The sequence below is a fragment of the Balaenoptera acutorostrata genome, chromosome 8 (assembly GCF_949987535.1).
Source record: "Balaenoptera acutorostrata chromosome 8, mBalAcu1.1, whole genome shotgun sequence".
NCBI lineage: Eukaryota > Metazoa > Chordata > Mammalia > Artiodactyla > Balaenopteridae > Balaenoptera > Balaenoptera acutorostrata.
Genome location: NC_080071.1, coordinates 82,536,242 through 82,552,322, shown reverse-complemented (window position 1 = coordinate 82,552,322; position 16,081 = coordinate 82,536,242). Strand labels below are relative to the sequence as shown.

The 16,081-nt window shown below is 35.6% G+C and overlaps 1 long non-coding RNA gene across 1 annotated transcript in view; it reads left to right on the top strand.

The window, feature by feature from the left end:
- Positions 1–2,116: 2,116 nt before the first annotated feature.
- Positions 2,117–16,081, top strand: part of LOC130708751 (uncharacterized) — a 65,546-nt gene continuing 51,581 nt past the window's right edge. The window contains exon 1 of the long non-coding RNA XR_009009122.1: positions 2,117–2,193. This is a non-coding gene — a long non-coding RNA (uncharacterized LOC130708751). The remainder of the gene's footprint in view (positions 2,194–16,081) is intronic.

The window sequence follows — 16,081 nt, the reverse complement described above, 5'->3', positions numbered from 1 at the left end:
ATATTCTGGATAGGATGATTATCAAGGTTTATGGTTTGCAAATATTTTCTCCCACTCTGTATCCTGTCTTTCGATCTCATTAACAGGGTCTTTCAAAGAGCAAATCTAGGAATACCAGGGAATTTTCTTAACTTAATAAAGATCATCTGCAAAAACTTTATAGCTCACATTACACAGTGAAACCACATAGACATGGAGATTTCTGTTTCAGGGATTTTTAAATTACAAATACAATTTCCTTAATAGTTATAAGAATTAGTCAAATTACCTATTTCATAGGGGGTGAGATGTGATTGTTTCTTTTTTTCTTGAGGAAGTGATCCATTTTCTCTAAATTTTAAAATTCCTGTGTATTTTAAATTTTAAAATTCCTGTGTAGAGTTGTTTGTGGTATTCCTTAAGTATCCTTTTACTATCTTCAGGGTCGTGGTTATATCTCCTGTTTTACTTCTGATATTGGTAACATGTGTGTTACCTCTCTCTTGCACTCTTTTGTTTTTCTGTGTCAGTCTTATAGTAGGCTTGGCAATTTTACTAAACTTTTCAAAGAACCAACTCTTTGCTTCATTGATTTTCTCTATTGTTTTTCTGTTTTCAATTTTATTGATTTCTACTTTTTATTATTTCCTTCCTTCTGTTTGCTTTTAGTTTTTTTATGATCTTCTGTTTTCTTGGTTTCTGAAGTAGAAGCTTGAATGACTAATTTCAATATTTTCCCCTTTTCTAATTTCCTTTAGTGCTACAAATTTCTCTCTCAGCACTGCTTTATCTGTGTCCTACAATTTGATATGTTGTATTTTCATTTTCAATCAGTTAACTGTATTTTTTAATTTCCTTTGAGAGTTCTGTTTTGATAATGCATTATTTAAAAGTGCTTGTTTATTCACAAAACATTTGGAAATTTTTGTTATCTTTCTGTTATTGATTTCTAGTTTCATCTCACATATTTGAAGAATATAGTCCAGACACAATGGAATTCTTTTAAATTTATTGAGTTTTGTTTTATGGCCCAGGATGTGGTCTCTCTTGCTTGAAAAGAATGTGCACTCTGCTGTCAGATGGAGTGTTCTATAAATGTTGATTAGATCTGGTTGGTTAATGGTGTTTCTAAGTCCTATATCCATGCTGACTTTTTATGTAGTTGTTCTGGCAATTGTTGAGGTTTTCAAGTATAAGGTTTGTCTATTTCTCCTTTCAGTTCGATCAGTTTTGGTTCACACATTTTGCAGCTCTGTCGTTTGGCTCATATGCACTTGATTGCTATGTCTTCTTGGGGGACTGACACTTTTCTGATTATGATAATGCATTATGGCATTATAATAATGCCACTCTGGTAATATTCTTTGCTCTAAAATCTACTTTATCTGATATTAGTAGGCACACTCTTGCTTTCTTCAATCAGTGTTTGCAGGGTGTATCTTTCCCCACACTTCTGCTTTCAACCTGCTTATATTGTTATATTTGAAATAAGTTTCTTGTAGATAGCACATAGTTGGATCATGTTTTTAAATATGATCCACCAATCTGTCTTATAGTTGGTGTATTAAGACTATTTACATTTAATATAATTAAATATAATTAAATGTTGGGGCTTAAGTCTGCCATTTTATTTTTTGTTTTCTATTTGTTTTTTCCTACTTTTTTCCTCTGTTTTTTTTTCTTTCCTTTTGGTGAACTACTTGAACATTAAAAAAAATTTTGATTTATCTATGGTATTTTTGAGTATCTCTTTGTGTATCTTTTATAATGGTTGTTCTCGGTATTACTTTTTATACATAGCACAGTCTACTAGTGTCACCATACTACCAGTTCAAATGAAGTATAGTAACCTTACCTCATCTCTGTATCCTTGCCTATTTAAAATATAATTGTCATAAAGAGTCCCTTTACATACATTTAGAAACACATCAGACAGTGTTATAATTTTTGCTTCAACCATGAAACAATTTAGAAGACTCAAGAGAAGAGAGGTATATTTTTAAGGATAGCATATTCATACACATCCACAACACCTAAATAAGGGAGATCATGTTATTCAGACTTTTGACAAACATTAAGCAAATATATTTTATTTTCAATAAGATTATTTAAGGACTCATTTTTAAATTTTTTAGGAGAAAATCTGAGGAAATGGCAATGAATTAAAGGAAGAATTATAAAACTCTCACTGAGCATTTAAAACTTCTCAAAGCTGTGAGTAATCACCATGAGAACCTAATGGCATCATTGCATGTATCTCATATTATTAATTGCTTTGTGCCTATTTGCCCTTATGTTTGGTTGTGCTGATTCTAACAATGATCCCCTTGGAGAAGAAGCCTCTTCATACAGAAAATGCCGTGTAGAAACACTAAAACAAAGGGAAAATCTTCGTACATTCCATGAAGCAATGTTATAGGTACCTTCTCCATTACACAAAATATACCTCAATTCACAACTTCTGAACTCAGTATAGTCAAGGGTTTCTCAACAGCAGCACTATTAACGTTTTGAGACAGATGACTCTTTTCTGTGGAGACCTGTCCTGTGCATTAGAAGATGTTGAATGACGTCTCTAACGTCTACAAACAGATGTCAGTAGCATCCCTTACCCCACTCCACTTACAACAAGCAAAAATTTTGCCAGACATTTCCAAGTGCCTTCTAGTGGGCAATATTGCCCTTGATTAAGAGCTGCTGAAGTAGGCAAAAATGGGACATCTGAAGTTTGTCCTCTTTTATTTATTCTCTGCTTTTTATACTTTTTTCTTTCAGCTCAGTGATCAGCCACTACTCATGACAAGCAGAGTGTCTTCTTATCCTCTTCCCCTCTGTCCACTTATAAACACAGAGAATTCATTTATTTGTTCATTCCTACATTCACTTGTACAATTCTCACTATTTGGGCATGTGTTTGGCTCCAATTGGCAGACTTACTATCCTTTGGGGAGGCTGTCTTTACCAATAAAACACCTTCAGGTAGCCACATCTACCAGGTCAACTTGTCATCATTGGCAAACAGAGAGCCCAGGCTGTGCTTTCTTTTTAAATTGAATATATTTTAATTTATTGGTAAAATTGGCCCTGGAAAGAGCCTCTATCTTAGACTTTGTACAGTGAAATTTTACTAGGACACATTATTATTGCCTAAATTATAAATCTCAGACAGTATACTTCAATGTCCAAATGATAAGTACATAAAATTCTTAACCCAATATTTGAGCCTCAAATAAAAACTAACTGCATTATGTTATCACTGATGGTTACTTTACAATTTTTCTTTCATTTACTTTTTTCCTTTATTTTTCTTTATTTATTTTAATTTTTTTAATTGAAGTGTAAATAACCCACAGTATTATGTTAGCTCCAGGTGCTGAACATAGTGGCCCAATAGTTCTATACATTACAAAATGATCACAGAGTGTTTTAACATCTGGGAAATTTTGATGTCATCCTGAAACACAGAGTTTCCAGACAGCTGAATTAAAATTTTTTATTTGTATGGCATTTCAGAAATTAAGTAACATACAAAAGGAGATGGGAGGTATAGTAACTCATAGTTCATGATTTTTACCTTAACATTTATCAAAAATTTTTTATCTGAACAATAGTTTCAAAATACGTTCATATAAGTAAGGCAAAGAAAAAAAAAAAAAGGTTCCATGATCAGATGAATTTAGGAATATACATAGTTAAGCAAGACTCTAACTCAGAACTTTTTATGCACTACTATATAAATATTAGGAAGTATACACAGTGTATCTATTTAAACCATAGGGCCTAAACATATTTAATCTATTTATTTCGTAATCATTTTTAACTATAACACCTTTTTCTCTTCATTGAATATGTTATGTGCTCAGTAGTTCTCAGATTACCCTCTGGGAAACTCTATACAACTTAGTTTGAAAATAGATGCTTTGCAAACTTTGGCCTAGTTTTCTCATGTTTTACTCTGGGAGGATAAAAAAATACACACTCACACAAATAATTATTTTACATAGCAAAATATAGTTAATAGTCTAATGGAACAAACTTCATAGAAGGGAGAGAGTTTTTGGCTTTAAGGGCAAAGGAAATCATAAAGTTTATTAGGAGGAGGTGGTACTTGAGCTACGATTTTTGGTGGGCGGGATATGGAACAAGTTCTATGACAAGGCAGTCCATAGGTGAATATAAGTGTGGTCAGTCCAAATTGGACAGAATTTGAGAAAGTCATGGGTGACATTTCTTACAAAGTTCTTTTGGTTGCAATTAAGACACCCTACACACTAGTTCAGACTTTTGAATTTCTATAGGCAATGGAGCAATGGAAGCATTTTGAAGATGTGAATCATGCGCAGAGTCATCTTTCAAGAGCATAAATCTAACCATTGAGTACAGAATAAAGTGAAAGAGTTAAAAAAAAAAGGGACTAAAATATCCCCCAGAAGACAATAGACAAATTATGAGGCTATGTTTTGAGGCACATAATTAAAAATGAAGTGGGGTATGGAGTAAGGCTGGTGAGGATAGAAAACTACAGCTTTCCCATTCCATAACATGGTTTACATAGATAGATGTTAATTATAATTCTTACTCTCCTTCAGCCATCATTTTAAGTTAAATGTTCTCCTTTCAAAAATTAGAAAACTCAGAGCTTTGTCAGTATAGCTCATGCTTATGCCTTAAGTCTTGTCTTCCACAATTACCCCTTCCTTCCTGGTTATTGCAATTTCAACTTCCCTTGAAACCTTGCCAAATTCTGGCCTCTCTTCATTCCTCTATTCTTAATGTACTTAAATTTTTTTTTTCCCCCCTATGGCACGTATCACCTTGTAACATAAAATGGGTTTTACTTATTCATTACTTCTGTTGGCTGTCACCTCTATTAGAATGCAACTTGCACAGGGTAGATGTAATTTGAGCTCAATACAGACTGTTGAATGAATAAATGAATGAATGAATGAGTGAATACATTAGTTGCAAAGCTGGAACTAAATTGTAACACAATATTTCTAGAACATGCCTCTCTTTTACATATTTAATAAGGTGGTAACAGTTTTATAGTTTGCAAATTGAAGGGTATGCTATTGATATTTGCAAACTAAAAATACATTATTGTACAGAAAGTAATTATAACAGAATTTCAGGCATTCACCTCAAACTTTCCAGCGATATTTTAAGAAAAAAGTTGAATTAAACTGTGCAGTCATACTAATCCTTCAGTGCTAGTCAGTCACCTGTTACATATTGACAAAGGGAATTCTGGGAGAGTCACTAAAAACAGATGACCCTTCAGGTTTCAGGCCACACCAGGAAGATGTACTCTACAAATACGTGGCCATGTGACTGAGCCTTGGTGAGCCAGCAGGCGGTATGGGATCAGATTTTGGCTTACTCAAAGGCAACGAAGGAAGTGAGCCATATGGTGTTATTTTGAGGATGTCAGGGAAAACTTTGTATGTGCTCCCAAATGCTTTTCCTACCTAATTGTCGCTGATTTTACTAGGAGAAAAAAAAAATAAAACCCCACAACTTTCTTTCTACAAATACATACATGGCTTAAAATGCAAATTCCTTTGGAAAAAGTTGGACCCTGATATTTAAAAGTCCATTAAGATATGAATAATAGCAATCCTTTTTCTGAGAGTATATGTGGAGATATCAGTTCAGAGGCACTGCAAACCTGATAAAGAGGAAGTTGAGGGTGCCAGTGCAGGAGTTTAAATACAAAGAAGAACTTGAGGGCATTCAATGAAGTATCTCTCTCCAATGCAATTTAATGAGTTCAGGACTTTGGTGTGTGTGTGTGTGTGTGTGTGTGTGTGTGTGTGTATGTAAGAAGGAGGATTTACCACCCACAGTCCCTTTTTCTTTGTCATCCACAAAGTTGGTGGGTAGAACCCTTTGTCTCACATTATATAATAAAGCATTTTGATCTTAGTTTAGGTAGGTAAGTCCCCATATAAACTAAGCACATTTCCCAGAGTTCATTGGACTTAGAATGAGACTGAACTCTATTTGCTTAGATGAACTACAGAATAGAGGGTAAAAGATCATCAACTCCCATTATTAACTAGTTAACTAATTACATAGCCTTAAGGAAATAGTTTCTTTTTTTAATTAAAAATATTTAATTGGAGTATAGTTGATTTACAATGTTGTGTTAATTTCTGCTGTACAGCAAAATGATTCAGTTGTACCTATACATACATTATTTTTTATATTCTATTCCATTACGGTTTATCACAGGATATTGAATATAGCTCCCTGTTATACAGAGGACTTTGTTTTTTATCCATTCTGTATATAATAGCTTACATCTACTAACCCCAATCATCTCCCACTCTATCCCTCCCTCATCCACTCTCCCCCTTGACAACCACAAGTCTGTTCTCTATGTCTATGAGTCTGTTTCTGTTTCATAGATAGGTTCATTTGTGTCGTATTTTAGGTTTCACATATCAGTGATATCATATAATATTTGTCTTTGTCTTTCAAACTTAATTCACTTAGTATGATAATATCTAGTTACATCCATGTTGTTGCAAATGGCATTATTTCATTATTTTTTATGGCTGAGTAGTATTCCATTGTATATATGTACCACATCTTCCTTGTCCATTCATCTGTCGATGGACATTTAGGTTGCTTCTATGATTTGGCTATTGTGAAGAGTGCTGCTATCAACATAAGGGTGCATGTATCTTTTAGAATTATAGTTTGGTCTGGATACATGCCCAGGAGTGAGATTTCTGGATCATATGGCAACCTTATTTTTAGCTTTTTGAGGAATCTCCATACTGGTTTCCATAGTGGCTGCACCAACTTACATTCCCACCAACAGTGTAGGAGGATTTCCTTTTCTCCACACCCTCTCTAGCATTTGTTATTTGTAGACGTTTTTTTTTGCTTTTTTTTTTTTTTAAAGAAATTCACGTTCTTTTATTTATTTATTTATGACTGTGTTGAGTCTTCGTTTCTGTGCGAGGGCTTTCTCCAGTTGCGGCGCGTGGGGACCACTCTTCATCGTGGTGCGTGGGCCTCTCACTGTCGCGGCCTCTCTTGTTGCGGAGCACAGGCTCCAGACGCGCAGGCTCAGTAATTGTGGCTCACGGGCCCAGCTGCTCCGTGGCATGTGGGATCTTCCCAGACTGGGGCTCGAACCCGTGTCCCCTGCATTGGCAGGCAGATTCTCAACCACTGCGCCACCAGGGAAGCCCTGTAGACGTTTTAATGATGGCCATTCTGATCAGTGTGAAGTGGTACCTCAGTGTAGTTTTGATTTGCATAGGAAATAATTTTTTGTTTCTGAAACTATTTATGTCTCCATCTACTAGTCAGCGGAATAAGCTGGTCTCTGATTGACCTTCCATTTCTGAGATACTAAGACATCTTTATTTTTGTCAGTTCATGAGTAAAACAGATAAAACCTGAGATTAGTGGACAAGGTGTCTGAAGGATCTGTGATGGGACAATTTTGTTTAAATATATCCAAGTCTGAAGTTGTGCTGTATTGTGTAACAATTATTCTTTTTGGACCTCATGTTCCCCGTCTATGAAATAAAGGTATTAGGTTATAGATTCTACTTCCTTCTGATGAACTATTACATGTTTCCATGGTTCTGATATTAACTTTAGATTTTATAGTTGAAACAAGAAATGCAGTGATTAATGGGATTAACATTAATTAATATAATCTTTCCACTTGGTAAAGGGACTGCTACCTAAAATTCCTTCTTTTATTCCTTTATAACTTATTCAAGATGGTAGGAAAATATCTACAAAAATTACAAATTTAAAATCGACAGGAAACCCATACATAAGAGAAGCAGGCTGAAGAGTTGCTTTAGTAATTCAAAGTCTGTACACTTTGACTTTAGTATATAAGGATTTTTTAAAATTTAGAAATGTAGGCAGATCTGAAGTATATTTGAATTGCATAGTTTTCAGAAGTCATTTTATGAAAGTCAATTCAAGGTAGATACATATGTGTCTTATTTGTTTGAGCATTCTCACAAATATTTTTCTAATCCATTTTATTCTAGAAACATTGAAAAAGTACTCTTTTAATTCTTTCCTTCTCTTTTAGTTTCACTGGAATTTAAAATTCTCCTTAAATCATTGAGGTTACCATTAAACAAAGAGAGCTCTGTCATTGTATTTTCCAAAATTTCAAGTTTGAATTCTTGTGGATTTTACTTGTAAAGGTTACATTTCAGCTCTGTCATGTTCAACCTTAATTTATTAACTAGAAAATTCTTTTCTGCTGGCCAAGCTCCTGGTTGCCAGTTCCTTTATCCTTTATTTCATTATTTCCCTCTATGTTGTTTTGTTCCTCGGCCTACTGTAGAAGAAATATCCTCCAGTCAGCAGATTTTCTCCGAATCTGTGAACAGAGGTTTGATGATCAGAGGCCAGTATTTGCTGGCCATGACAGGGATGGGGGAGTGACAGAGGGGAGTCTGTGAAAATAGGAAGTCACCTTGTCACCAGCTTTGATCAACATAAAACCAGGATACTGAAATGTATGAAATAGCAATATTTGGCTTTCAGTGCAGGTAGAAAAATGAAATCAAAGACTTTCTATGAGATTCCCAGAATATGAGTTACTGCAGATGTGCCTATAATTGCAGTGTTGTGCCGCATAGCACAATGGAAAACTTTATTGCTCTGTGTCCCTTCAAGTCCCATTTGCATCTGTTTGCTGGATGAATGTACTGGCAGTAATCAAACACGTACAGATCTTGGCTGCCTCATGCTTGCTGAAGGTCTTTTATGGCAGCATGCTTTGTTATTTGTCTAGGTGTGTTTTTCTGTTTTCCTAAAAGAAGACATTTTGAGAGAAAAGGAACAAAGGGACAATATGCCATTCAGAAATGGGCTTATACCAGGCAAGTTCCATGCCAAATGCCGGGAAATTCACAGGTGTGTTTCACCTGAGACAATGCAGTCATGTGCTTGGTGGTATGAGTAGGGGACTGGGATGGAATGCATCCACCGTGAAGACTCGTGTGCATCAGCTCCATTATGATGGCATTTTTCAAATATAAATCAGGTTAATAAGTACCACCTCAAATTTAAAAAAGTCAAAAACAGGTTGATCTATTAGGTATTATGGAGGCCTCTATAATCCTCATAAACGTGGTAATATAAGAATATTGTCTACAAAAGAGAGAATCATTATCTGGCTATTGTTTGTTCTCATTGCATTCTCTCTTCCAGCTATTTCCAGAAGTTAGCCGATCTCGAGTTGTTCCACTCTGTCTTTTAAGAATGGAGAGGCTGAGCCATTTGTTAAATTCATGCCAGATTCACACATTGGGTAAACATACTAGATTTTGGAAACTCATGTAGTAACACATTGATAATAGTTTATTTCTTCGAAAAACAACTTTCTTTTTCTCAAAATAATAACACCTTACATGTTTTTATTACTTTATAATATAAAGCCCAGTTTCACATGTTTTCTCATTTAAGCAACATAGCACTCTTGGGAACTTTAGTTAGTAAGTGCATTTCATAAGGTTATTAATTTTATCATTTTATTTTATATATTTTTTATGAATCACCTCAAAACCTTGAAGGGATAAAATGGAAATTAAATAAATAAATAAAGAATAGGGCTTCCCTGGTGGTGCAGTGGTTGAGAATCTGCCTGCCAATGCAGGGGACACAGGTTCGAGCCCTGGTCTGGGAAGATCCCACATGCCGCGGAGCAACTGGGCCTGTGAGCCACAATTACTGAGCCTGCGCGTCTGGAGCCTGTGCTCCGCAACAAGAGAAGCCGCGATAGTGAGAGGCCCGCGCACCGCGATAAAGAGTGGCCCCCGCTTGCCACAACTAGAGAAAGCCATTGCACAGAAACGAAGACCCAACACAGCCATAGATAAATAAATAAAAATAATAAAATGACTAATACTCTAAAAAAATAAATAAATAAATAAACCTGGCAATGGAGGGAAAATATCCACCAAAAAAAAAAAAAAAGAATAAAAAATAAGTAAATAAGTAAACAAATATTGCTTAGGTAGTGGTAATAAAATAATCATGATTAGTACTTGGATTCTTTGGTGCTTAATTCAGCTGTTTCTGCATATTAGGAAGAAACCAGAATAAGTCTCTCTCAATAGCTTCTCATTCTATCACTTGTTATGTCCCACAATAATTGTTAGAATAAGTATTTACACTGACTTCAGAATTAAATATTTTAATGACTGTTGGGAAAGTTAGGGTGGAGGAAGCTGACCGGAACACTTCTTGGACACAAAAGGACAATGGACAGCTTTTCAAGGTGCATCCATTTCCTGAGTCATGGATTCCTCCACGAATTCAAGAGGAATTCAATGTGACCTCTTTTCAAGATAGTGCTACTTGTGTTTAGGATCCAGAGGTATAAAAAAACCAAAAACTCTTTATTGACTAATAATACTAACATTAATCATAATAAATTGTTGTATTTATATTTGATAGGTAGTACACAGACGGTAGTTAAAGCTTTGTGAGGGATAAGGTCATTTAGATAAATTATGTAAAATGAGAAGGGCTGAACATCCAACTCTGGTGAATAACAACATTTAAGTATTAAACAGAAGAATAGGGAAAAAAATCTGAAAAAAGTAGAAAATATCAGAAAATAATCTAATAGTGTCATGAGCATTAAGGTAGGTGAGTCTATTAGTTTCCTAGGGCTGCCTTGGTAAAGTACCATAAACTGGGAGGCTTAAAACAGGAGGAATTTATTCTCTCACAGTTTGGAGGTTAGAAGTACAAATTCAAAGTGTGAGAAGAGTCGTGCTCTCTTTGAAACCTGTAAGGGAGGATCTTTCCTTAGCTCTTCCAGCTTCTGGAAGCTCCAGCTATTCCTTGGCTATGGCTGCATAACTCCCATCTCTGCTTCCATCTTCATGTGGCCGTCTACCTTCTGTGTCTGTAGATTCACATGGTGTTCTTCTCTGTGTATATGTCTGGGTCAAAATTTCTCTCTTCTTATCAGGATACCAGTCATATTGGATTAGAACCCGCCCTAATGACTTCATCATAACTGAATTACATCTGCAAAGACCTTTTTCCAAATAAGGTGATAGGCGCAGGTACTGGAGAATAGGACTTCATTATATCCTTTTTGGGGGGGCACAATTCAATTCATAATAATTAATGTTTTAGGCAGAAAGGTGAGTAAAACATAATAAACAAAGCAGAGAACAAGTAAGGTAAGGACTAAATATGTCTGCTGAATTTCTTGATTGGAAGTTGGTTAATAACTTATTTTCATTAGACTCATTAGAATGATGGGAATGATGGCAGATAACATAGGGCTGAGAATTGAATGATGTAAAAGAAAACTCTGTGAAGAGGAAAACAACAGGGCAATGACCAGAATGAGATCTAGAGATGATGAGCGTTTATATGTGGAGTGAGAGAGTGCATGTAAATGTACATTAGGACAGATTTTTCTGCTTCCTTCAGTCTCCTTATTCTTTCCTATCAGTCTTCATTCCTAAAAAGCAAAGGATCTTTGGACATGATGACACTTCAGTTATACTCTGAGAGGTCAATATTTGTGAGCAAAAGCTCTGTAGAGATGTAAGATTATACCAGACTGAAGCCAACACCATTCTTTCAGAATGACTCAATACAGAAGATGAGAAAAAAGCAATGAGACACTTTGCCTTACTTGTTTTTGTGGATTGTGGTGTATTGTAGCTAAGTACAATTGCCAGAATAAATGCAGAATGTCTAGTTAAATTTGAATTTGAAGTAAAAAACAAGTAATTTTTGTATAAATATATCATGAAATACTTGGGACATACTTACGTTAAATTTTTTTTTCATTGCTTACCTGAAATTTACTAGGGGATCTTTTAGTTTTACTGGCTAAATTTGGCAACACAACAGCTGAGTGCATATGTGTTAATAGAGGAATGGAGACAGAGAGAGATTGAGATTGAGAGAGAGAGAGAGAGAGAAAGGGAGAGAGAGAGACAGAGACAGGGAGACAGAGAATATGAATACAAGAGGAGTCCTAGAAATAATAGGAGGGAATAAAATCTAGAGTTCATGTAGGAGAATTAACTTGAAATAGAAGGGACAATTCTTTCACTGAGGCAGGAAAAAAAGAGGTGGGTTAAACATAAGTATATCCAATGTGGGAATAGGTATTTGTAAGAATTCATTCCTAATCATTCATATTTTTATCCGAATTAGGAGAGAAAACCATTTTCTGGGACTGGAGAGGTAGGTGTGAAATTAGAAAGGAGGTTCTTGGAGAGAATAGTAGACATTCTTAATAGCCAACGTCACAGGAAAGTGGAGGGCGTGAGACTCGAATTTAGCCTTGCTACTGTGCAATATGAGTAGCAAGAAGAGTAACCCTACTTCTCAAAAGGACTCCAGAGGAAATGATTTAAGTTGTACAGTAAATAGAATCGCCAAGCCATCAGGTCTCCAAGTCTGGAAAAGGAATTGGTGAGACCTGAAAAAGGAGAGAAGATTAAAAAAGGATAATTTCAATCTCTCTCTCCCTCCCTCTCCGTCTCTCTCTCTCTGTATTAGTTTATTTGGTTGGCTCTAGTTGACCACTCCTAAATCAGGCATGTAGATTAGGTTGATAGAAACCTTTGATTGGTTAATCCTGGGGCTGAATGACATGGACTGAAATGGGGGATCAGGGACAAGAAAAAGTGGAATACCATATAGTTTTATGGACAGTTAAAATCCATTACATATACATCCAAAGTTGTTTGGGGAGTACTAGGAAGGCAGAATGTGACACTGGAAGGGCAGACAAGAGCCAAACATAAATTTCATACTTTGACCTAAGGTGTGTATATATATATATATATATATATATAGTTTTTTATATCCACTTTGCATTCAGCCCAATCATATATAGCGCTCAAAGTTTACAAAGGGGAATTCTGATGGACATCAGTAGTACCTACCTACAGGTGAAACTGGGCTTAAACATTTTAGGTTGATGGATGTCTGTTTCATTCTTCTAGATCCAGAATGGCAGACTGGTTATTACTTACCCTAAAAGAAACAATAATATGTGGTCTTCTGAGTAATAATGGCATGATCTAATTCAATTTGACAGTTTAATTTAACAAGCATCTACTACATGGCTACTATGCAAAAGCTACTGTCTTAGAAATGAGGGAATACAGTGTGCTCTCGGAAAATATTATTGAATGAATCTGTTGACATATATGAGGGACAGAATTAATAAGTTATATGGAATTGTTGTAGGAAAAGTTCAGTAATAGTAAGGATTTACATAGATGTCATTGGGTGAATAGTTATCAAAGATTTAACTTTGAAATGTCTTCTTGTATTATCAGGATAGTCTAGGTTATACTGCAGTAAGGAAAATAAAATCTCCAAGTTACAAGGACAGAAAATAAGACAAGCTGTGTTTTGCTCACGTTACATGTCCATCTTTCAATGGCAGGTCCCTCTGTTCCATGCGGTCCTCATTGAGGCCCCTAGGTTGATGTAGGTTGGGATCATCCAGAATACCCGTCAAAGAGGAAAGACAGTATAAAAATCATGCAGTGGCTCTTATGTGCTTCCACCTAGGAATGATGCATATCACTTCTGCTAATATGTCATAGAAAGTCCCATGGTCACACCTAACATCAAGGGGGCAGGGAAATGGTCTTTCCCTGTGGTAGGAGGTAGAGGGATGTGAGATGTTTGTCGATTGCAGTCTGTCTCAATTTATCAAAGATGGATTAAAATAGTGAGTCATTAGTTGCTATCATGCTGAGGATATGAGAGATTTTAATAATAACAACCACCATTTATGAACATCTTTTAAATTCCAGGTATTATTCTTGCAACGCTGGATGATTCATATTGGCTTTCCCTTTTCATAGATGAGGAAAGTGAATTGCACAAGTTATGTAGATTTTCCAATGTCACAAGAGCTAAGGCCTGGTTATATAAATGATTCCCGTTGTTCAATTCTAAGACAGTTCACAAATAACTCAGATCTAACACCTAATAAATGTATGTTGATTAACACTAATTGAGTAATTGGTAAGTGCCAACCAATGATCTAAATACTTCCTGCGTATTTTCCCATTTAAAGAATAAACGTCTGCCCTAATTACCCCAGCTCTGTAGTTTGCCCTTTCTTTGATGAATATGAAACGAATTATTCTGTTGCTCCAATCTAACATTTAGAAATATTCAAGTACGTCAAAAGAAACACTCAAGGTAGAGAATATTATCTGGAAAGAGCGTTAGACATGACACAGACACGTCATTCTTCATTTCGTCTCCACGTCTCACTCTGAACAAATCACTCATCCTTCTTTGACCCTAGTTTTCTTTTCTTTATGGTGAGTGGATTGGATCAGTGACCTCTATATACCCTACTGCTACTATCTGTGGTTGTTTTTCTTTGAGTCACTCTGTATCCATTCAGATTAATACAAGGCAGAATGGGAAGCCTCTATCAGCTTTGTGAAAGGAGCTTCTAGAGCAATAAGAAAGAGTGACTAAGATAATGGTAAGAATCAAATGAGTCTACATTCAGTCCTCAGCAGAAGTAACAGCTCTAGCAAGGCACTATTTGTGTCAGGTTTTGAGGGACTAACTTGCAGAGGAGACACCATGACTCATGAAAGCAAATGACACTGTAATTTTCCATGAGCTTTAGAGTGTAGTTGTATAGACTTATCTGCTTCTCAGCTTGTTCTAACTTCTCCTGCAGCCTATTTTTCCTTAGCCTCAGAATTAATACTGAGCAATTAATCTAAATCAAGTGAGAAGGGAAGTCAGAAGGACTTCAAATAAAAGGTAAAAAAAATCCAGCCATTTCGCCCCCCCCCCATTTCCAGGTTTTTTGTTCCTTAAAGACTTTTTAGATGTCCTCTGAGCTCATGATTCTTAAGTAGTGACTGAAATTGCCTCCTTTTCATGCTTCTACAATATTAGAGTGCCACATTTCTAAAATGAAGTGCTATACCCATGGAATGAAAAGTAGGATATTCTATAACGTCAAATAACAATTTTCTCTCCAGACAATAAGCTTACCACACCAATTTTTCTCAAGTGACAATAAACATACCAAAGAATGACTTCCTTCTCAAAATTTTAAAGTGCATTTGCTAAAGAACAGGTTATATGATATGAAAAATGCATACTGCATATAAAGTTGTAAGTATTTTAGTTCATCATAGCATTATGTAGAAAAGATAGATGATATTATATGATTTAGCTACAATGGCCAACTAAGTCTCTAAACTTAGAGACTCAAGAAAGAGAACTGCTTGGGAACATAAGTAAATTCTTTCAGGTGTCCAGCCAATTAGTACCATAGATCATATCCAAGAAAGATATGTCTTAATACAGTTTGTAGGCTCCCATATGCTACTTACTACTTCAGATAAAGCAGGCAGATTTTCTTGTTAAACAGAAATAACCAATATTTCTATAAAATTTTACTATGTATGCATTTTTCAAATACATTATTTGAGATGAAAAGAGGGTATGATTTTAATTCTCACTTTACAGAAGAGGAAGCTAAAGCTCAGGGTTCAAAGCTCAGGTTGTAGTAGTGATACAAAACCAGGTCTCCAACATCCAAAATCCAGACTGTATCTCACTGTCACACATGGGCCCTATATTCATCATTGTATTATCTGTTGCCCTCAAAGAGATAGAGGTAACCAAAGTAGGATGCTTCTGCTATGACCCAGATCTAGGGGACAAGACGAATAATTAATTCCAGTAATTGACATTTATTGTGTGCCTACTATGTGCCAGGTTCACAGACACAGCAATAGACAAGACAGATGAAAGTGTCTGCCTTGTGGATTTTAATGGAATGAGCAGGGTAGGGAGAGAAAAGCAATAGGTAAATTTACTTATAAACTTACTTATGAACATGCATGATACATTCAATAAGACTCAATGTGAGAGGAAAACAAGCAGAATGAAGAGTAGGAAGGTGAGTAGTGGTGGATGCTGATGTTTTAAATGTCAGGGAAAATCTCCCTGAGAATGTGGCATTTTAGCAATAATCTGACACAAGAGAAGGAGATGAAAATGCAGGTAAACTGACATAATTTAAAGGATTTAAAGGATTAGCAGGAACAAAACTGAAAAC